The sequence below is a fragment of the Grammomys surdaster genome, unplaced genomic scaffold, assembly GCF_004785775.1.
Source record: "Grammomys surdaster isolate TR1022 unplaced genomic scaffold, NIH_TR_1.0 170, whole genome shotgun sequence".
NCBI classification, from domain to species: Eukaryota; Metazoa; Chordata; class Mammalia; order Rodentia; family Muridae; genus Grammomys; species Grammomys surdaster.
In genome coordinates this window covers 3,282,292-3,307,815 of record NW_021604618.1, presented here as the reverse complement: position 1 = coordinate 3,307,815, position 25,524 = coordinate 3,282,292, and positions in this window count along the sequence as shown.

The following is a 25,524-nucleotide window of genomic DNA, read 5'->3' as shown; positions in this document are numbered from 1 at the left end:
ATCTTCTTCTGTAGAAATTTTAATAAACTGCATCTACCTACATTTTGCCTGACTATACCTTTTATTTAAGCAATACAAGACTCATTGTTCTCCTCATTACTCAAACAATAATTCATATTCAGCAAAAGTCAAAACATGGTAGTATCCAACCCCAATATACTTAAATGTCTGCTTTCACTGTGGCACATAAATTCTAGCTGACCTTGAGTACATAATTTAATCTCTTTTCCCCTCAGTTTTTTCAGTCATGATAGAGGGTATTAGTAATATTTAATTTACAAAATGGCATGACAGTTAAATGAGCTAACTTATGAATGCAATTTGTAACAGTGTCCTGGCACATGAAAAATGCTATGTAAGTGTCAGTAATTATTACATTAAGTGTGAACTGGGAATAACAATAATAGTATAATAGAAATAATTAGAGAATAAAATTATCTAAAATGTTACTTCAACCCAGGACAGCATTCAACACTTTAGAATGTTCCTTTATATACATTTTTAAAAGGCTCTTTTTCAATAACTCCTCTACTAATGATATTAATTATAGTAAGAATTATATGAGCAATATCTATTTATTGCTACCAGGTTTCAAGCTTTGATTTTCGTTTTCATTAGAATATTATAAAAACAGTATTAAGATAGAAATGTTAGCTCAATTTTGAGAACCAACTCATTAAGCATAAGGGTATTTGGCAGACACATTTTCACAATATTTTGCAATAATTCACATTGTCTTTACAGTCCTTTCTTCCTTGCATGATCACAGATACAGCTCTGTTATCTGTGACTTACTGAAAGCAGAGGTTATTCTGTGTGAGCATAACTGAGACCATGATTATGCTCTCTTGCTGATTTTCGGGGAGTATACTGTATTGTTACAGGGATGACCAAAGGGCATGATATGAAGTGACACCCACAAAAGTTTGAGGACCACATTGATACAACCCGAAAAGACTGAGTCCTAACAATTTGCAATGACCATTAAATCATAATCCAGGTCCATATGAGATCATAGGTTTGTGGAACAGCAGTTGTCACAGCTAAGCTGGGTGTGTGCCTACAGACTGTGAAAACAATAAGATAATAAAAGCATGTTATCTTAAGCCAGTGGAAAATATTCTAATGCGGAGCAAAATAACATGGAAATATTAAATATATTTAATTCAGATATATGAACTTAAACTACCTTTAAATTCACTTTTGCTAAAACAAATATATTTAATAGCTGTGTTGAATCAATGACCAAGAGATATTTTATATATTACTCTATCAAGATTGTTTATTTTATTCTACCATTTACTTGTTTGATTATATAAAATGATTACTTTATTTTGCATTTTCTTAGAAAATTATGTAGGCTTTGAATAACTCTGTGCTGCCTGTGCCCTGGACTACTAAATCAGACCACCTATCTGCCTTTGGGGATTGGAGGTGAAATGGCACAGAGCAGAGTGAACTAAACAGACTCAGAAAGCAGGAAAAAACTGCCGCACCAACCTCATCATAATATTGCTGAAAAGTCCTTGAATACCCTCCACCTGCTCCTCATACGTTGCAAGAATGTATCTCTCCTTCTCTTTGTCCTCTGCCTCTTCCTCTTCTTCCTCCTCCTCCTTCTTTTTGTTTAGTGTAGGTAGAAGATGCTTTTTAATGTCAAAAGTATTCTAAATTAGAATTGTGATAACATACACATTTTAGCTTAACAAATAATTACAAATTACTAATCATGAATAACAGTAGACTTATACACTATTTGTAATACACAATTTTAGATCTAAAAGAATGTTCTGAGCATTTAGTAGCCTGCTTTTTTAAATATGATTATAAACACAATATGATTATGAAAAGAAATAAACTGTAACTTATGTATGTCATGTATGAATGGCTTAATGGTAAAAGAAAATTATATATGAGAGTTATATGTACTTTTCATTAAATGCATACACTTCAGTTCGCATTAATGAAAATTGTTGACAAAAAGTTTCCCTCAAGTGAAAATATGCAGGTGATTTTTTTTCAGTACAGTACATAAAAAATTTGAAACTGTTTTAATACTTAATTTATTATTATTATTATTATTATTATTATTATTATTATTATTACACTCCAGATTTTATACCCCTCCTGGTCTACCCTCTGACTGTTCCACATCTCATACCTCCTTCCTGCCCCCTGTCTCCATGAGGATGTCCCCCCTCCACCCTACCTGACCTTTAAACTTCCTGGGGCCTCCAGTCTCTTGAGGGTTAAGTGCATCTTCTCTGACTGAACCCAAACCCACAGTCCTCTGCTGCATATGTGTTGGGGGCCTCATATCAGGTGGTGTATGCTGGCTATATGGTTGGTGTTCCAATATCTGAGAGATCTCTGGGGTCCACATTAATTGAGACTCCTGGTCCTCATACACTTGTCACCCTCCTGCTCAGCTTCTTTCAGCTTTCCCCTAATTCAACAGCAGAGGTCAGCAGCTTCTGTACCTTGGATGAGTGCAAGTATCTGCATCTGACTCTTTCAGCTTCTTGTTGGGTTTTTCAGAGGGCAGTCATGACAGGTTCCTTTTTGTGAGTGCTCCATCGACTCAGTAAAAGTGTCAGGCCTTGGGGCCTCCACTTGAGCTGGATCCCACTTTGGGCCTGTTGCAGGAATTTCTTTTTCAAAGGCTCCTCTCAATTTCCATCCCTGTAGTTCTTTCAGACAGGAACAATTATGGGTCAGAGATTTGACTGTGAGATGGCAACCCCATTCCTTAGTTGATGCCCTCCCTGTCTTTCTGTTGGAGGTAGGTTCTACAAGTTCCCTCTCCAAGTTGTAGGGCATTTCATCTAGGGTTCCTCCCTTTGAGTCCTGATAGTCCCTGACCTCCCAAGTCTCTGGTACATTCTGGAGTGTCCCCTCACCTCCTACCTCCAGAAATTGCGGTTTCCATTCTTCCTAGGTTTCAGAGCATCTCCAGATTGGCTGGCATTATCTGTACCAGCAATCCTTTGTCTCCCAGGCAGTCCTCAATTAAGTCTTCCTGCAAGGGATGCTTTTGCAGCTGAGCAATCCCCAGCTCTACATAGAGTTAGCTCTGCCATTTTTGGTACAATCGAGAAGTATAATGCCAACACAGTTTGATTTGATGGGATAATAAAATAATTTTAATAAAGAAATCATGAAGTTGGGACTGTAAACAGGGCTGTTTAAGAACAATCAATTGTCTTGCGGAGGACCTGAATTAATCTCCAAGCACACCACAGTGTCTCACAATAATTTGTTACTCTTGTTCTAGGGGATCTGATGTCTGCTTTTGCAGTTCATAGTCAGCAGGAATGAATATGATACACACACACACACAAGTAACATACATACACACACACACACACACACACACACACATATATATGTATATATGAAGTAAATAAATAAATAAATAATAGGATGTTGAAAGTACATGTAGACATTCAGTTGGGGAAAAAGGAGAAAGGAATTGAGAGGGAAAATGGTGGTGAGTATGATGAAACTACATTGTATGAAATTGTCAAAAATTAATAGACATATTTTTACTAGGCAAAGAGAAAGTTTGAATTTTTAAAGGATATGTATTTCAACATGTTTACTGTATTTCTAAACATGTTCAAAACACTGATATCCCTACTTGGATCAATATGATTGCAGAGTTTGTTTCCTAATTGGGATATGTTAATTGTTCTGAATTAAACTAAAATGCAGGTTGTTCATATCTGATCATAAAAATCTGCTAGACACTAATTTTATGATATTCAGGAAAGTGTGACTATGATACACTTTCCATACATATGCTCTGAAACGTTTCTTTAGCAAGTAATGGAAAAACACATTAATTTGTAATTAAGAATATCAAAGAACAATATGTGGCACACAAGGAATTGCTAATTATAAGTGTATAAACATTCTATATTATTAGAACAAAATGTTTTATTTCTAGGCACAAAAGAATGTTACATTTTACAATTATTCCACCCACTTTCTTTCTCTCTGGATTTCCATAATAAAATATATTTCATAGAAGAATTTCAAGGGAAAGTGAGATGAATTAAGGAAAAAAAAATAAAGAGGATTATAACTGAGGACTGATCATTATTACACTGTGTACTAAAGATGAAAAATAGTCAGGTCTGAATGAGTAATTGGAAATAAGGAAATAAAAGTGGCTGAATTTCAGTGTGGAGAAAGAGAGGAAGATCAAATGAGCTAGCAAGAGCAAGATCAAAAGAGAGTGAGACAGACATAAATAATGAAGAAAATATGTTGTACAAATTCAAAATGTTCTCAATGCTAAGCGTTATCATGTAGCCACAGTAATCAACATGGTAGATGGTAGACCTACAGAATAGAAGGAGAGAATGGAAAGCCCATAACTAGATTCATTTTTCAATAATAGTGATGAATGGCACATCCTACCAAATTAAGAGAGAAACAAACCAGAACTTTGGTCTGAACTTTACAAACACATTACATTTTATTGAAAGCAGGTGAAAGAGTGAAATATAAAATGCTAAATCACAAATCTAGATTTGCTTTATATCACTAAAATTTTAAATTGTTTGCATTGAGATGAAGTTTTAAAAGAGATTTCTTCAAGCATGTAGACAATTTGAAGCAACTCCTTCCTGTCTGAAACACTTCGTAGCATATTCTTAACCCCCACCCCCACTACACAGCTGTATTAGGTCAAGTTCACATTCCATGAGTACTCACTTGAGAGAAGCTTTCCTGATTATAGCTCAGTGAAAACTCTCCTCTTATTTCTGATGTTGCTTTTGTTTTTCTCAGAAATAGCATGACAGGAGTACAACAGGACAGTAGTAGCTTATAAATACCTCTTTGCCCCAGTATAGCTGTGACACAGAATCCCTGCCATCATAAATACTAAAGTTATTTTAGTACACTTTGCTTACATTGGAATTTTGAAATAAAACTAAAAATAAAAACAGCTTGCAAGAAGAGAGTGTTTCCTGGTTTCAGTTATTATTCAAGTCTGTGTTCAGCTGGTTTTCTTGGTTTTGGTCTGTAACAAGATCCTTCGAAAAAGGTTAATTAAGTATGTGGAGGCAAAGGCATGCAAACAAACAAAGAAAACAAAAATATCCAACAAACAAACAAAAACCTTCAGGACAAAAATTGGCCAAGAAAATAAAATCCATCATGGCTACATCTCCAGTTAGCAGGTAGGGTCAATCTTATAAAGTGTACAACACTATATTCTGCCTATTAGACAATGAAAATCCATCAATGGATTAAAACATTGTTAAAGTCATACTTGCTGATCTACTCTTTTCCTCCATTAGGTACTATGTCTTCACCACATGAACCCTAGAGGAGAAATAAGTGAACACTAAGGCTTTGATACACGTGTCTCAAAAATTGATATATTGAAAACAAATTTGAAACTGTCAGTTGGGGTTTGACTAATGTGTGAAATTCTTCTCTGTTTGTTGGTTTTATTGTTGAAGGGCCAAGAATAAGAGGTTGATATACTATACCGACAGGAGTGTCCCAGACTCTTCTTCTGACATTATGTGCTTCTGAAATCTGCAAATATCACTACACATTTTTATACTGAAATATTAAAATATAATACTGCCTCTTGTAGTTGTATACACTAGCATGATGTGCAATGTGTTTAGGCAGAGTTGGTATGTATTAGATAATAGTTATAACATAGACTTGTATCTAGAATCCAAAGAAAATAATATTTGAATACTCTTTCTATAGAGAACCTATAAAGGTAGCTACCAGTGGCTGATTTTAATTGCCACCTTTTCTCACTTGCCCTCTAGCTGAGTGATAATTGCCCACATGCCATAACAAGTCTCACTCAGTCTAAAGTTTCCATTCTTATTGCTCAAGGTGTAGGGACTGACAACTGTCTGACCTCCCTTTATCCTAATTCCCTGATGCCATTTTCAGCTTTTTCTGAAGTGAACATACATCAACTTTGTGAAGCATTAGACTGCAAGCTTCCAAAATTTTGTCTGATTATTACAAAATGCCAACTCCCAGTGACAGCACTGTGTCCCCTCTGGCTGTCTACTGAGTCACTTACTGTCTCTTAAAACAGATGAAAAGCCAGCCTGTCCTGTCCTCTGGCATATAACTTGACCCCATATCCTGACATTTTAAAATTATTAATTTGAGGTAATGAATCCACCTGTTTATTCAGAAAGATGAAAGGCACAAGGCTTTTCTGAGCTTTCTTGGTTGTGACATCTTTTCACATTCATTGTAAATTTTTTGCATAGACAGAAGATTTAAGAAACAGGAAACAATTGCTTCTTACATTCAGCATACATTGAGGGCAACATCCGTTAAAAGAATTGCCTATGTATAAATAAGAACATATCATTTACAGTATTTTATTTTATTTATCTACCTATGTATAATCTATCTATCTATCTATCTATCTATCTATCTATCTATCTATCTATCTATTATCTATTTCTCCCCCTCCCTCTCTCACTCTCTTTGTGTTTCTCTGTGCTTCTCTTTCTGTTTCTTTTTGTCTCTCTGCTTTCCTTTCCTCTCTCTGTCTCTCCCTGTCTCTCTGTCTCTCTATCTCAGTTTCTCTTTCTTTTTCTCATTTCCCTTCCTCCTTCCTTCTCTTCTTTCATCTTCCTTCCACCACTTCTCTCCTCCAAGATTTAACCACACAAATTAGTCAAAGTATCAAATATTTATTATTGCAGTTTCTCCACTTGCAGTCTACAGTTTTTGTTTGTTTGTTGGGTTGGTTTTTCTAGAATTTCTGTCCTGAGATTCATCTTAAAACTCTATCCAGGTTTTTCTTTTATTAATACTCTTCTGGTGAGTGGTCCACTTCTAGGTGATATGATCAGTAGAATTAAGGACCTGGCAGACCACATGACACTTCTTATCATATGGGTTGCTAAAAGTGTTTCCTCACAGTTTTTACCACATGAGTTTCTAGGTAAAACTTTATAAAATAGCCAGTTTTAAAATACAGCAAGAATGTACATACTCTTTGCAAGATAGGAACTACTATGCAATACAACCTCACTATATAACTTACCACACATCTGTAGCTGTTACAGGATTCTTTTGTAAGAAGAAAGTCAAAGGTTCTGCCTACAAAAAAGACACAAAAATTGAGAATACATGATGAAATTGTAGTGGCACATCATGTAAACTTTGATCAGGAATAATATATACTATAATAATGGATAAAATAATAATGAATGATTTTAAGTTTTTCAAAGAAGGGTTTATCAAAACAAGACAATAACAAACCAATGAAGTTAACCATACAAACACACACACACACACACATACACACACACACGCACACACACACACACACACAAACACACAAACACACACACACTAACCTTAAAACTTACAAAAGAATATCTTGTAATCTTGTATGGAGGACAAATTGTAGGTTAATGTTTTTTTTTTTTTGGTCTGGGTTAAAATACAGGTTTCTTTTTCTGTTGCCTGCTAAAAAGACTAGAATGCAGGGATGAAGGGCCCAAGCAGGGACCAGAGAGATTTCTCTACTCTGGTGAGCTGTGTGGATGTTGTTCTATACAATGGTGTCCTGCTGTCAGTTTTTGTGACACTCTGTCCTAGCATTAGCCTCAGTTATTAAGGATCTCCACAGTACATTGGCAACCAACAACTAAACCAATTGAAACCCAGTTCCACCACTGGAAGCTCTGCCTGGCTACAAAAGATGGGCAGTTCAGACTTGTTTCTTGCATATACTCATAAATCTGTGTCATGTTCAGCCATCATCAGAGAAACTACCTTTGGTAGTACATGGCATCAGGTGCAAAGACACATGCAGCCATGCTATAGAGAGAATTTAAACTGGAGGTGTGTATCAGATTGTACTCTTTTCCTCAGAGATCTAGGAATCCCGTGGAAGAGCAGGAGGAAAGATTTTGAAAGTCAAAGGGGACAGAGGACACCAAAAGAACACAATGCCCAGAAAAAACTAAGCAGGGCTTGTACAGGCTCACAGAGATTGAAGCAGTAAGCACAGTTCCTATATAGGTCTTCATCAGGTCCTCTGCATACATGTTATGATTTATAACTTGATGCTTTTGTGGGACGTTAAAAATGGAAGTAGATGCATCTCTAACTCCTTTGCTTGTTCTTGGCACAGCATTCCTCTTACAGGGTTGTTTTGTCCAGCCCAGACACAGCGGCTTTACCCTGTTATATTGCATTTGGTTTTGACTTCTTTGGCTATCCTCTCATGGAGGCCTATTTTTTTCTTAAGGAGAAGTGGAGGGGGGTTGTAATTGGACAAATAGGAGGGTAGCCTACTAAGGAGCTGGGAGAAGTGAAGTGAAGGGAATAGAAACTATTACCAGGATGTATTGCATGAGAGAATAATCTGTTTTCAACAAAGCAATCAAGCAAATACATACATTAATGAATGAATGAATAAATAAATATAAAAGAGATTTTATACCTAAAAATAATTATTAATAAAAATCATTTATAATTTAGAAAGTAGAAGGGAACATTGGATAAAGTGTATCTGAATGCTTAATAGTGAATATTGAAGTTTTCTATTATGACTGCAAGAAAAGCAGATATGCCTTTCGTTCCTTTTATAAAATTCAACACTATGTCCTGCCTATTTCAGTGAAGTATAAAATATATGTAAATTTTGGAAATGAAATAAGTACTATTTATTTAAAATTTTCTTTCTTATTCTTTAGATTTATTACTACTCTTTAGATGGCATGGTTATGTGGATAAAATCATCTATCAATTTAACATTAGAATATAAAATTCTAAGCCTAATATTAGAACATGGCAAATACACCAATGAATGTAAATTATCAAGAAAGTTGAAAACATTCTAAGAATATTTTTAAAAATAGTATGGGACCTGGACATAGGAGACCATAAATATTGCTTAAGAAATTAATGAACATAAACAGATGAGAATTATTAGGCTTATACATTGGAAGCCTCAATATTTCTAAGACATTAATCATTCCCAAATAGATGAATAATTTCAACGAGAAGTGTAACTATCTAAAAGCATTTTTTATGCATCTTCTTAAATTAATTCTCAAGTTTATACTGATATTCTACATTGAAATCTCCAAGAATCTATAGTTGATAAGAGAATTTTTTTGAATCAAGTCCAATTGGTAAGTTATGATATCTAGTTTCAAGTTATGATAATAAAAACCAAGCCTCTATCTTATCAGAATAGATACAAAATATAGATATAGTTCAGGAATAAATTGCATATTTACAAGAAAATAAATTTGATTTAGGAAAGTACACGGAAAGAAAGAAGTTTCTGTTAGGCAATGATACTGAAACAATGGGTAAATATATTTATAATACTTAATTTAATTCATTATTCATGCTATACATAAATATTTATTTGAGGTAGATGAAATGTAAACATGAAAGATTATATTGTGCAAATTCTAGAAGAAAATAAAGAGGCCATTCTGACCTTAGAATAGGCCAATAAGTTTTAGATACACAAAATAATGCAACAAATAATGAAATAAAATTACTTAAAAGTAATTTTTAGCACTCTAAAATATTTATCCAAATAAGAAAAAAGTAAAATGTAAGAGAAAATGACAGACTGACAGAAGTTAATCATTGTGTTTATTCTGAGAAGACATGTATTTCTATTATTTCAATATTCTTATACATCAATTTCCAAATGAATAGTGTTACTTTTTTTTTTTTTTTGACAGGGATTCTCTGTTTAGCCCTGGCTGTCCTGGAACTCACTCTGTAGACCAGGCTGACCTTGAACTCAGAAATCTGCCTGCCTCTGCCTCCCAAGTGCTGGGATTAAAGGCATGCACCACCACTGCTCAGCATGTTACTTTTAACATAAAATAAAAAGTAAACATTTCCTAATATTAGAGATTACAAAATGATTAATCATTTAAAATTAATATGATATTACACAATTACTGCAGTGGTAATTCTTTAAAACGTAATAACAGTAAGCATTTATGTACTTGAGTCTATATGTAGGACATGCAAGATGCTCACAAAATTGTTGTTTAGAGTGTAAAAGGATTTAAATATTTTGGAAAGTCACAATAAGTAGGCAAATGACTTAGGGTTACTATTGCTGTGAATGAACATCATGACCAAAAACAACTTGGGAAGTAAAGCTATTTTTTCACTCATAGTTCCATGTAACAAATCATCATGAAAACAGTTAGGACAGGAACTACATAGAACAGAAACCTTGAGACAAGAGCTGAGGGAGAACCCATGGAGGGGTACTGGTTACTAGCTTGCTCAGTATGTCTTACTCAGCCTGTTTTTTTTTTAATTATCATTACTATTATTGTTGTTGTTATTACTATTCAAATTACTTTTTTTACTTATCCACGTTACATCCTGCTCACTGTCCCGCCTTCTAGTCATCCCCTTCCACAATCCTTCCTCTCATCTCTCCTCGCCTTCTCCACTGAACAGATGGGGGCCTCTGGGTATCCCCACAACTTTGCAAATCATGTCTCTATGAGGCTAGGCACATCCTCTCTTACAAGGCCAAACAAGGCAGCCCAACTAGAACATATCCCACATATAGGCAAGAGCATTTGGGATAGCCCCTGATTCAGTTGTTCAGGACCCACATGAAGACCAAGCTGCACATATGTTATATATGTGTGGGAGGTCTAGGTCGAGTATGTGTATGTAGTTTTGTTGATGGCTGAGTCTCTGAGAGCCTCAAAGGTCCATGTTAGCTGAGTAGGTTGGTATTCTTGTGAAATTCCTATTTACTTGGGGCCTACAACCCTTTCTCCTATTCTTCCATAAGTGTCCCCAAGCTCTATCCACTGTTTAACTGTGGGTGTCTTGCATCTGTTTGAGTCAGCTGCTGGGGGGAGCCTCTCAGAAGACACCCATGCTAGACTCCAGAGTGCAAGCATAAAAGAGTATGATTAAGTGTCAGAGACTGGTGCTTGTCCTTGGGATGCTTTTCAAGTTGGTCTGCTTATTGTCTTGGCCATTCCCTCATTCTCTGTTTCACCACATGTCCCTGCATTTCTTGCATATAGGATACAATTTGGGTAGAAATTTTTTTGGATAGATTGCTCTCTCTAACAGTTTACTAGGGTTCCTGCCTGGCTTCAGGAGATGGCCTCCTCAGGTTCCATATCCCCAATGTAGTAAGTAACAGCTAAGCTCACCTCCACTGATGCTTGAGTACCCCACTTAACAAAAAAAATAATGGCTGAACAAGTCATACTGGACAAGCAAACAAGCCCTGTTTGGTACAAGCAAGCAAGTCCTATTTCATTCCTATCTTTCTTAGGTAGCTAGGACCACCAGCAGTACCCACAATAGGCTGTGCTTTCTCCCATCAATTACAAATTAAGAAAATGCCAACAGGCTTCTCTGAAGCTATTCTAATGGGGCAATAGTCTCCCTTGAGAATTCCCTGCTCTATGAGTCCATTAGATTGTTACAAGTTAAGGTCAAACTAGCAAGTATACTGAACTACTGTTATCTAGACTCTAAAGTGAGAAAAAAATGAAGAAAATTTAATAATAAACAGCAAAAGATAGCCATACTACTAAATTAGTATCAAGAAGATCACAGACTCTAAGACTACCATAATATTTTCTAGTACTACCTAAGGATTGTTCAAATACATATATAGATTCAGCAAAAACTAGTGGTGCTTGATTTTCTATATTTATAAGCAGACTTGGTATAAGCACAGAGGTGCTCATCCAAGAATCAAATTTGATCAATAAAGACTTCAGTTAGAAAAACAAAAACAAAAGATATTTTTGTCTTAGTTCCTCTGGTCTCCACATTTTCCAGATTCCAGCTCTGGTATATTTTTCTTTCATATTCTTATTTTCTAAGTAGATGGATACACTGCAGAGAATAATGATCTCTAGGGATACTCAGCAGTACTAGTGAGTGGTCAGTGAAAAATGTTCCTCAATTTTTTTCTAACCCTTTGCCATGCATGTTTCAGATTTTATATGTTACTCTTGGAAAATACATATTACCTAAAAATAAATAAATAAATCCATGTCCTTGAAATTTAGGTGATCCACATTCCTCCTTTCCTACATTTTTATTATTAAATATTTCATTATCAAGATGAGTTCTCTGTGGCATTGTAGCAATGATGTTGAAGAAATTAAGGGGGCATATTAAAATTTCAATCTTAACTCAAGACCCAGAAATTCTGCCCAGGGAACACTTTGCAAATTAGGTATATGTACCCTCTCTCTGTACTTCAGTTTCAATATGCAAAGCTGTAGGTTAATATATTCATCAAATAATGAGGAAGAAACTAAAGATTAAGTTAAAAATCATGTACCGAAGTATTATTGCTATTATTATAATTTCTGCCATTTCTTAAGAGTGAGAATACTTTTGGCTATGTGTCTCTACATCTGTTTCCATCAGAGGCCAGATGAAGAGATCAGGATGTAAAGTAAATAAGTAAACAAATTACTAAAACAAGAATGGGATAAATGAGCAATATTCTAATTTCTGGTTTCACAAAGCAATGCAAACCCTTATTGCTCAAATCTACATTTTAAATTTCTAGTTTTAGAATAGAAATTATGCCTTAATATCCAATCTACATTGATTCATGGAAAGCAGCTAAATTTATCCATGAGCTAAGTTTTGCTACATTATAAAAGTAAAAATAAATATAAGATTCTAGAAACTCTGTGTTTATTGCTATCCTGATATCACTTTTACTTCCATCTATACCCAATACTGAATTATTTTTCTCCTGTCATTTTACTTTGTGTTTATATTGAATATTTTATATTTGTATCTGATCTAGTTGGCTTACCTTCATTTTTTAGTGTTGGGCTGCTATACCTATAAAAACCACTGTTTTAAATTTTAAGACAGACCATCAATTCACTTATATAGATATATGGCAACTGTTTCATCAGAAATTCACAACTTAAAATGACTTATTATTTTATTATGAAAACATTCTTACTTAACTTGGGGTCCTCTTTTCTTAGATCAACCTAGTATCTTCAATACTAAAACTGTGTGTAAAATTCACTAACATAAGTCTAGACGAAGCTCATCCTGAAATTGACTGCAAGATAAATCTTTCCTTTTGTAGACCCACATATGATACCTAAATAGTCCATGAAATTAGAATAGTAATCTTAATTGCAAAGACTCTCAGTGCTACAAAAGAATGGACATATTAGGAAACTTTACCTTGTTTCTAACAATGAAGATACAGAAAGATATATATTGTACATGATTTTCTTAATAGGATTTTTATATTACCATTACCTATATGTCACCTTCAAAAGGCCCAGAGCAATGCTTTCAATGCAGTTAAACATGTAACGAGATAATTTTTGAGAAGACATTGAATTCATGCATGTAGTGGCAGGTTTATAAATGGAATAGATACTGGGTGTTATACATACGTTGTTTATTCTATAATTTAATTACCATGACACTGACATCATTAATATTTTTAGTAATTCATAATTGACATTTTGTTTGTTAGAGTTGATTTTTGTTTGTTGTGAGTTGAATAAATTGTGATACACAATTATAGGTACACAATTTGATGTTTTTTTCCTCAACAGCAACTGATAATCAAAGTCATTAAGATACATTTGATTTGTGTAGATTTGTGCAGAGACATTGAAAGGCCTTTAAGTGAACACTTATTACAATTTATAGTGTAAGTTCTAGATAGATATTAATTATCAAAAAATGAAATAGTATGTGATTCATTTGTACTCAGAAAAATGGTCCATAAAGTGGTATTTGCTTTCAATGGAACAGAATGCTGCTACCTTTGAGCACAGGAGGAACGTGATGATACTGCATCTGCTTCCTGTTGCTTTTTTCTTTTATAAGGTCCCCATTGCAGAAAACACCCAATGGTAGAGCAATGCAAGAAACAAGACAGTATTTATCTGTAAAGGTTTGTCCAGACATGCACATAATATGAAAGAAAAAAATAAAAAGAAGAAATAGAAATAAGGGAAGCCAGCAACCAACCAACAAAGGTCATGATGAAGAGTGGCCTATTTTTTTTCCTTATTCAGTAGAACTCTGCTCAAGTAGAAAAACAAATTATAAACTCTGAAGCAGTTGAAGTTCACACTGTAGAGTATTCTGTTCGGAGTTAAATTTGGCCATAATGCCAAATAAATAAATAAAAATATATACAGTTATTTCACAAAAGTTTTCATTTTCTCATCTAATGTATGACTGGCAGTATAGGCTCTGTGAGGAATGTCAGGCAGCTCAAGGTGTGGTGGTAACACTGGATTAGTCTCTCACTTTCCTGGTGAAGGAACTCAGATATGCATCCTTATAAGACTAAGGAGAGAGAACCAGGGCATCTGTTGTCTGATTTATGAATGCTTCTCCTCCATAAGTACTCTGGATTGGACAACATTTTTCCTCATAGTAAGAGAGATTATTAAGAATTGAGTTGTTCTCAAAGACTGTGTCAAGTATGCCTTGGGAATATGCATAATGATCATTGCAAAAAATTCTCATCAAAGTGCAAACAGAATAAATGCAAAAATGACCACATGGTAAAAATGGCATTCAATGGTGACTAGAGTTACCACTTATGCACTGTTTTCAAGTTCTGCCTAACAGAAGATATCAGAAGATACAAAGCATAAAGCATTCTAAACAATTTCCTCCCTTTAATATTTGATTTGAATACTTTAATCAATCTGAAAAGGTATTACATTACATAAGCTGTCATAGGAAAATGCCATAAACTGGCAGTAAAATAATGGACATGTATTTAATTTCTCACTGCTTTTTATTTTAATTTTAATCTAATCCCATGATGGTTGAAGAATTTACATGATTTTTATTATTATAAGTGTATTTAGGTGTATTTTAGGCAGTGTGTGTGTGTGTTTATGTATCTGTGTTTGTATGTATTATATATTGGTATTTGAGACAGGGTTTCTCTGCCTCCTTGACTTTCCTGCATGCTGGAATTACAGGCATGCATCATCACCACACAAGTTAGTATATTTTTTATCCTAAAAATGTTAGATTTTGTTTTTTTTTTCTCTTTTTTCTTTCTTTATTTTTTATTGGATGTTTTATTTACATTTCATATGTTATCCCCTTACCCCATCCCCCCTCCTGCCCAGGAACCTCCTATCCTCTCACCCCTCCTCCTGTCTCTCTGCAGATGTGCCCCTACCTACTCCCCCACTCCCCCTCCCAATCCTCAAATTCCAACCATCTGGGGCATCCAGCCTTCATGATACAAAGGATCTCTTCTCCCACCTATCCACGACAGGGCCCTCCACCCTTACATATACAGCTGAAGCTATGGATCCCTCCCTAAGTGCTCCCAGGATGGTGGTTTATACCCTGGGAGCTCTGGTTGGTTCCTATTATTGCTTTCCTCATGGGGCCACAAACCCTTTCAGCTCCAACAATCTTCACTCTAACTCCTGAGATTCCATCTCACACAGGTCAGAATGGCCAAGATTAAAACTCAGGTGATAGTAGATGCTGGCGAGGGTGTGGAGAAAGAGGAACACTCCTCCATTATTGGTAGGACTGCAAGATGGTGCAAATCTCTGGAAATCAGTCTGGCTGTTCCTCAGAAAATTAGATTTTGTTTTAATTGTGTGAAAATTCTGCAGAGACTGTTAAGTCTCTTCACTATTGAAGACATTGGTTTCTTTACAGAGGTTACAAGCTGCTGTCATGTCTACTACTAAAAGCAACGTATTTCTTCACCATTACTCTTGAGTGCCAACGTCCAACTTCTGAGAGACTATCATTGGTGTCATAAACTTTAGGATCCTAGTTATCTTGATTCTTTTTTGCATCATTTTCAGAAGCATTGTACATATTTAATAACAAAATAAGGAAGGATGTTCTGAGGCTTCCCATTTGACTTTATTAATACACTTACATATCCTTTACCTTAACACTATTCCCTCCAACTACATATTAGATAAAATTTATAAACCTACCATGACAAAACATAATTACTCAAAGTTCAAGTTCCCATAACCATAACATTTACATGATAAATTTCCCCTTGATTAGACTATTCATCTTTTCATATATGTCAAATCATTGGCAATCAATGATTTGAATATCATAGTTTTGACTTTCACATAATGTCAAAAATTTGAATAGCACATTTATAGTTTCCAGGTTGGCTGCTTTTATTTAGTAATGTCAGTGTGTGGTATATATGACACCACATGACAAGCATGACTTCAGAGGTCATGTAATTTAACACTGAATACTATTCCATTGCCTCTAAGCCTCTTTATCTTGGTTGTGTTGAAATTCTTTGTGTGGTACTCTTTGGCTGTATTCACACAGAACCTTATGATAAGACATAGGGGTAGGTAAAATGTGTTTGCATCCTGTCTCTCCTTAAGATAGTGGTTGAATTGAGAAAGGTAGTCATTTTTTTTCATCACTATATCATTATGGAGTGAAAATTTTGCATCAATTGAATGTGAGAGAATATTGAGTGTATGTGTATTAATCATATATTTCCAGATAGTTTGCAAAGATTTATCAGTGTTTCCAAATTTTATTCATTTCCTCTGTGGTCATATACAGATATAGCTTTAAATATCCTTGTATGTGTATATATGTATGTATGTATGTATGTATGTATGTATGTATGTATGTATTTTTGCATGCATGTATAACTGTATATGGCTTGTATGGTGTTTGTTGATGTATATATCATGGTTGTTATATGTAGTTTCTATATATCTTTATACAATACAAAGCTCCATATGGTTTGCTGGAGAAAGATCTGACATAAGCCATTTGTAATCATTTTGAAATAAATGTATTTTGTTCCCCTTTATATTTTTCTTTTATTTATTTATTTATTTATTTCACTTCAGATTTTATTCCCACCCTCCGTCATTCACCCTCTGACTGTTCTACATCCCATACATCCTCGCCAACCTCCTGTCCCCATGAGGATGTCCCCATCCACTACCACCCATCCAACCAGCTCTCCAAGTATATTTTGTTCCTGTTTATATTTTTCAAAGGAATTCATATTTTTATCTAAAGAAGATAATAGTAAATAAAAGAATAGTAAAATAAGAACAGGTATACTCTCGGGCGTCCCTTTTGCACAAGTTATATCACACACTTTTAAATAAACATAAACAACCAAGAAAGAAAAGAAAAAGAAAATAATTTCTTTTTACAAAAGGAAACAAATGGGAGAAAAACGACACTATTCATTATAATGCTATGGTGGTTTGATTACACTTGGCCCAGGGAGTGAGACTATTAGGAGGCGGCCTAGTGGGAGTTAGTGTGGCTTCACTGGAGGAAATATGCCACGGTGGGTGTGGGCAATTAGACCCGCCTCCTAACCCCTTAGAGTCAGTCTTCCCCTGTCTGCCTTTGGATGAAGATGTGGAACTTTCAGCTCTTCCAGCCCCACATCTGCCTGGGTGCTGCCATGCTCCCACCTTATGATATTAGACTGAACCGCTGAACCTATAATCAGCCCCAGTTAAAGGTTGTCCTTTATAAGAGTTGCCTTGGTTATGTTGTTTGTTAACATCAGTAAAGCCTCTAACTGACATGAATATTTTGATTAAAAATGATTTCTCGTAATAAATTTTATGACTTGCAGATAGTATAAATATAAAACCTTGAAGTAGAGAAAAAGTGTTGTATCTAAATTCCTTTGTCATTGTGTAATAAAAACTTTGGTTTTGAATCATAAAGTTCCCCTTGAGATCATGTATGTAAAGTACAATTACCTGAATTTTATTTATGTGTGTGTGTTTACATATACAAATTACAAAGCTTTTAAAGCTTGTTTTCACATTTCACATAATTTGACATTACACAAAGCTTGTTTTACTGAACCTGTTTTAAAGCCTGTTCAAAGCTTCACTAAACACTGAACATAACTCAGAGAAATAAAGAAGAATAAAAATTCTTTGGTTCTTTTATTATCTTTTAACTGAAATAGGAGAATGGATTTGAACATCATTGCAAGACCTTTATTCTATTATTTTCAAAAAATTGTCTGCGAAATAGCTTCTGATAATAGATTCCCAAGTTGTAGTCAGGCTGTTCTCAGCCAAGAAAAGGAGACCAGGACGAGCTTTTTATGACCTTGAAGCCACACAGAACAAGCTGGGCAAGGACTCTTGTGACAATAAGTCTAGAAGTGACCCTAACCCAGTAAAACATGGATTTATTTATTTAAAATGAAAAGAAAATCAAAAAACAACAACAAAAACAAATAAAACAACCCCCCCCACACAAATTCAGTATGTTTTGGTGAGTTAGTTGCAATGGCTATTGGCAAACATGACAGGATATGAATTTTTAACAAAAATGGTGCCCAATTGTATTATGATTTTTGTTTGATCAAGAACAGAAAGCCTTATGTTTACAGAAGCAAAACAATGCAGGATACTGATAGTTCTCATGAGTACTTTCGTCACTGATGATCAGGCTGACCTTAACTAGAGCCTGAGGTCAGACTAGAAATTAAAGAACATATTCTTTTCACTTCACCCAAAATAAAACATTCACTATCTATAAACATCCTTATTTCCCTCAATATTTTATTTTGTTAAAATTATATTAATTTGGCAGCATTATATTCTGCAAAATAAATGTAAAAATTATTTGGCCAACTATAGAATTATTTTCTGTCATCAAACCAGGTGTCCATGGTTTCTAGTTATGTATCCATTTAATACATGCTGTTTATTCTTTAGTATACAAATAATACTTAGTACATCAAGTGTTTATGCTTTTTCTATTCCTGTCTGTCTCTCTATATATTATCTATCATCAATCTGTCTATCATCTATCACATATGTTTATCATCTACACTATCATTAGTACATCTATTTATTAATTATAATTTAGGAGGAGTCGTATCTTCTTTCATCTGATTTTGTAACTACATCTAAATTACATGTAATATGTCATGATGGTATTGTATTATATCACTCTGCTACCACCATTTTACTCTCTTTCAATAAACCATAGCATGTCTTTCTGATATCTGTATTACTTTCAGGCATTGTGTTCTTTTATATATTCATTGGACAAAAAAATATAATTGCCATAGTAATGAATTGTAGAAAAAAACACATTTGAAATGAGATTTGCTCTCAACATCCAGAAAATGTGGATTTTATTAGGCTAGGTTCAGTAGATATCCCTGGAATGCCTCCTCTTTCTGTTCCTTCTCTTCCTTTTCTTCCCTTCTCTCTCTCTTCTCTCCCTCCTCTCTCTCCTCTCTCTCTCTCTCTCTCTCTCTCTCTCTCTCTCTCTCTCTCTCTCTTTCTCAATACTGGAGGTTGGGAGATGGATTCAGAAGAGTGGTAGGAGGGGAAACTGTGGTTGGGTTGTAATATATGAGAAAATAAGACAAAAATTTAACAAAAGAAGAAAATATTATAATCTCTTGATAATCTGTGATAATCTATTGCCTATATCAATATCCTATATCAAGTACTCCCTATAAATTTTAAAGACTTATAAAATATGAGAAAGTAGGTAAAGTCACCTAGAATGCTCAAAAAAATTTTTCCGGAAATGCTTCTGTAATATTCACAAACATCTAATTTATAATTCATAAAACAAACTATTAATAAAAAACTTATTTCTGGAAAAATAGAACTAATAGAAGAAATCAATATAAAAATGTATTGTTGAGGATCTGTGATGAGTAGCAATGGCAGCAGAAAAATTCAGTTTTTAAATACAGTGGGCAATGTTGATGTACAGAGGAGCAGAGGAGAATGTAGTCTGCAAAATGGCAGTAGCCTCAAAACCCAAGGTTTCAAGGTAAATACAAAAATAGCAAAATATCAATCATTTTTTAATTCTATTCAGAACTTCAGCTGATTGGATGAGGTTCCCTATTGTTAGAAAGCACAATCAGATCTACTCAGTTTGTCTATTTAAATATAAATTTCACTCAGAAACTCTCTCACAGACATATTAGCAAGCATTTGGCGTTGTGCTAGTCTTGGTATACCGATACACTAGGCTTTCTGAGGTTTCATTAACTCATACTGTCATCATTGGCTTTCTGAAGGCAGTGTGAATACAGTCTTTTTACTTCTTAAATATAGACTTAGAGAAATTTTATTAGAATTTATTTTATTTTATTATTAATGTTATTTTAATTGTGTGTGTGTGTGTGTGTGTGTGTGTGTGTGCGGGTGAACTAATAACATAGCAATTGAAAAGAAGTACAAGGACAACTTGGTGGAAATAGGTTCTCTACTTCTACCTACTTTTGACAAAGTCCCTCCTGTTTCTGCTGTGTTGCACACTCCAGTGTAGGTAGCTGGGATATCACTGTGTCTTTCCTCTCACAGTTGTTGTGCTGGATTTAGAAATGTATGCTACTGCACCTGGCTTTTATGTGATATCAGATAACTAGGCTTCTTTGGAAAGTGTTTTAATTTGCTTAGACGTTCTTACAAGCCAAAGCTCATGATCTTCATTACCCACATCATCAACTTCATGCTCATGTTAAGTAAGTATCAAAATAAAAATATATTATTATTTCAGATCCTGTGGAAGATCAAAAATAGTGACTTTTTAAAAATGTCCCTCTATCAGTCCATTAATACTAGAAGAAAATCTCCCAATGACTTAATTATCTAATGATAATGAAGAAAATTATTTACACAATGTTTTTAAACTAAAGTTAGTGATGTGAAATAATTCATAAATCCTGTGAAAAAGTCCTAACATTCTCTTCCTTCCTTCCTTCCTTCCTTCCTTCCTTCCTTCCTTCCTTCCTTCCTTCCTTCCTTCCTGTATTTATCTATTTATTTATTTATTTATTTATTTATTTATTCATTTATTTTTTTATTCATACTCCAGATTTTACCCCTCTCCCATCTGAACATTTCACATCCCCTACCTCCTCCCCTACCCTTGTCTCCAAAGGATGTACCACCCTTCCCCACAACCCACCAGACCTCCCCACTCCCTGGGACCTCCAGTCTCTTGAGAGTAAGGTGCATCTTCTCTGACTGAACCATGACTTGGGCAGTCCTCTGTTGTATACGTGTTGGGGGCCTCATGTCAGCTGGTGTGTGCTCCTGGTTGGTAATCCAATGTCTGAGAGATCACAGGGGTCTAGGTTAACTGATACTGCTGGTCCACCTACAGGGTTGCTCTCCTCCTCAGCTTCTTCCAGCTTTTCCATAATTCAACCACAGGCTTCACCAGCTTCTGTACATTGGTTTGATAAAAAATATCTGAATCTGATTCTTTCACCTGCTTTTTGGGTCTTTCCAAATTGAACTTTATTTAAGGGTAGAGTTTTATTAACAAATAATACTGTGTATTTTGGTGTTCATGATAGAATTTTAAAATGCTGTTACTTTTTCCACAGAGTTTAGAAAAAAAAAGAAAACTTTCCAAGTCAAGTGATTATTTTTATTAAGTTCAAAGATGAATACACAGACTAAAAAAGACTTCATAGATTTTTTTTTTGTCTGTATAGTCATAATTCCTCTTTTTCAGCAAAAGGAACTGGAGAGTTTTAAGTATGCCTTCCCATTCAGACTTAGTAAACTGCTTATCACTTGAGTAACTACCGTTATTGAATTGGCAGGAAAGCACTTTTCCTCCTCCTCCTATCACCCAATGATAATTATCAGGAAATTGGACTTTGAAGTTAAAAATAACAGTACTCATGTCAAATGCTATAAAAAATCTCACTTCAATGAAGAAACATAACATCAATAGAATGAAGACATGTGGTTTAAGTACAGTTACTGCTATGAAAAATATTTAGGCTGAGCGGAAACTACAACTTCACAGGAGATGCTGTTATGGTTTGGCTGTTTTTGAACAGGCTAATACTTTGCCAATTGGAAAGATGAATGTTTACAAAGTAGGGTTATTAAATATTAATTATAGAAAAAGATATAAGATATTTTATGTGATTAAACCCTACATTTTTATAAAAATACATAAAATAATTCTTTGAATTAATGTAATATAATAAAATAAAAATATATTTTGCACACAGATACACATTAAAATTAGTTTACCCTCGAGTAGTGAGTAGGGTAGGGTTGTCAGAGAATAGTAGAAATAGGAGAAGGAGCATCTGGATCTATTGTATGAAAGAAGAATAAATGACTAAAATTAGTATGTAGTTTTCCATAATATCAGAGTAGATACTTCTAGTCTTATATTTCTGTACTGAATTGAGATACATGTTATCCCAGATTGTCCTTTCAAGGTGTTTTTATATCATTAACAGATTATGTATTGTATATTATTAAAAATAGCAGGTATGAGTATTATATATTGTAATGAAGATTCACACTTTCTTCTAGAATGAAGAGCAAGCAACTCAATACATATCACAAAAGTTACAAGGTTCCAAACTCAGGAGCTTGTTTAATTGGTACCTCTTTAAGATAGTGATAACATTCAGTATTGATAATATAGCAACAATTCCATGACTCATAAATGGACTACCCTGCACTTATTCCCTGATATCATAAAAGGCCAACTGTTAGTATGCTTTAGAAAGATTGTAGAAGTCTCATAGCCAAAATTACATTTCAGTATGAACTGACTGTTTAATTTAATACTGGTTGCGATGTTCAACTTAGTTCTTTCTAAAATATACACTTTGATTCATAACCAAAGTAATGTTTAGTGAACTTTTCTTTCTTTTTCTTTCTTTCTTTTTTTTTTTTTTGAGTTCCTGGGTGGCAAATATTTCTTTATAGTACATTATACTTGTCTGTGTAAAAATTTCTCAATATACCTGTTTAACATAATCCTTAATTGTACCATAAAAAGATTAAAATAAAGGTAAAAGCATTAAGGTTGACTAAAAACCAGTAAAACATAGATACAGGGCAATGCAAACATCAGGGTCACTTGTAATAGGCTCTTGTAATAGGTGCTGGGACAGCACCTTCAACAGGCAGTATGTAAATCCAAAGGAACTAGAGCAAATTCAGTTCTTCTTTGTTCTCTGGACTATATGTTCATCCTGAAGTAGGACTAAACTTAAGGTACATGGGATACAGAGAGTTATCTTTTCTAGGAAAACAAAAGGAAAATTAGAAGCCTTTTTTAAGTATTCTAGTAAGTAGAAGGAAAAGTAAGAGGTAGAAGGATAATAGTAGCTCTTAGCAAAATCTCAGAATTCTAAGAATATGAGGAAACCAATAAATTCTAGGAAGATAGGCAGAAACAAAGAGATCATTTTTCTTTGTCCACTCTGCTCTTGACATAGTGGAAATATATTACAAAGGCATGAATTCATGCTCAAAATATGCTAGATGACTGTGTTGCCATATTTCTTGGAAACTGGGAATGAATATACTGTGTTCTTGGCTTGCTTACCTGTTCAACAGGTAGAATCAGGTAAATACATAACAGTGGTCATTTTCATTTAGTTTATTAGTTCAGGCCCTATGCTATTGCTTAGAACAGACCAGTCATTGAATACCTTCCTCCTAAATATTTCAGTTGATTTATGTTCTTTTTGAATAGGAGAACTTTATATGGTCCTATATTGCTTAGAGCTACGTTTACCTTACTGAACACAGAGACACATTCTATTAGTAAAATAACAAACATTGGCTTGAATACAATACTTCTGATACTAGGCGATGCCATCACTGGAACTCATATATAACCTAATTTTGTAAAAAAAATAGTATTTCCTTCTCAAAGTGAGATAGTAGCAGATACTTATTCAAAGTGATCCTAAAGTTTAGAATGATGGTTCTTTTTTGAAATTTTATATTGTTTTTCCTCTTACAAAATCCATGATCTTCTTTTACTATCATGAAAAACAGAGTCTCTTGAATTAAAAATAATTCACAAAATTAAAACAGATCTCAGCATAGTAAGAAGACAAAGTGTGGAAAGTAGTAGTGGACAAGATTACATGCAGAATTAGCTTCACTGAGGCTTATATATTCTAAGCATATAAGTATTTGTGTGTTTCCATATACTTATATGTATACATTATTTCATAGCACACACACACACACACACATATGTATATATATATATATATATATATATATATATATATATATATATATATTCAGAGAGGGGGGAGAGAAAGAGAGGATTCAGTCTAAATATCCAGGAAATAAATAGTAATTATTTTTCTTGTGTCTCAAAATATTTTAAGATGTATTATTTTAGATTTTGCCAAAGCATATTTAAATAACAGATGGAGAAACAATACTAAGACTGTGATTTAATCAACAGTTTCATAAACCAAATGCAAACTACCCAGATATTCAGTTTGTATCCCATTCTCAATATTCCTTAATTTACTGTAATTCTTTGTGTAGGGTTGGGGCCTCATGGGATTTTTCCTATTCACTTTAGCATTTTTTATTTTTGAGGTCTTTCTTTAGCCCTTGTTTGGATAGTTATGTTTATGTGACTTTAAAGGTGTGTCTGCTGACATTACTGATATACAGACACAGAGAAAACTTTATCCCCTTGCTCTTACATACTTTTCACTCCTTCTTCTGCAATATTCCCTGAGCTATTGGTACGAGAGTTGTGTTGTAAATTGTATCCCTTTGTACTTGGTTCAAAGGATCTTTGCAATGTTTTCTATCTGTTGAAATTTTTTTTGATAGTAGATTAAAAAGTACAGTTATTGAACATAAAAGGACATTTATTTAGAATGTAGTTGCGGATTATGTTCATTTTGTAAAGTGGTAGTTGTAGGTTTTCCTTCCAAGATATGTGACTTCACTTCATTTGGTTAAGTTTCATTACCAACATGATTGCCCTTTAGTTGAGTGGATCTAAAGACAAATTATTAGAGCACTGTTGGTTACCATAAAGGTATGAATACCACTACTTCATACTTAGATTTATTGTGCCATATTGGTTATTGTTGTGGTACACAGTCATGATTGCTGGGTAGAACCAATGTTTTCTTCATTTGTTTGGAAGGTTGTAAGGCACCTTCTGGTGTCATACTCAAAAATGATGCATTCAAAATAGTTATAGTTAAGAAGGCCTTTGGGCCATGTGTCTGAAATTCATTGTGTCTTTAGTAATAGGAACTTGCCATCCACCTATGGGAGCATCCAAGGGCAATATCAATAGTCTTTAATATTCTGCATGTCCTTTTGGATAATACTGGCGAACAAATAAAGGTATAGCTTTTCATGCCTGGTGTTACAATTTTTGTTATGTATTTTTATTTTTGTCTTTTTGAGGAAGAATTTTCAGTTCAGATGAGAAAATTTCACTGAAACTATATATGTATATTAATATATAGTGTTGCAAGTATTATAGTTTTTTTAGATAGATAATAGTGTGATTGCTTACCATTTCTATAGACAGCTTTACAGCTATTTTACCTTCGTTTTTTCTTCTAACGTAGATATTTGTGCCTCTGTACTCTTTAATATCAACCCCTTTCTTTGACTTTCCCAACTAGATCACTTGTACATTGCTAGTACTCTCTCCATATATTTCTAGCCTCTAAACCCTGGGAAAGAT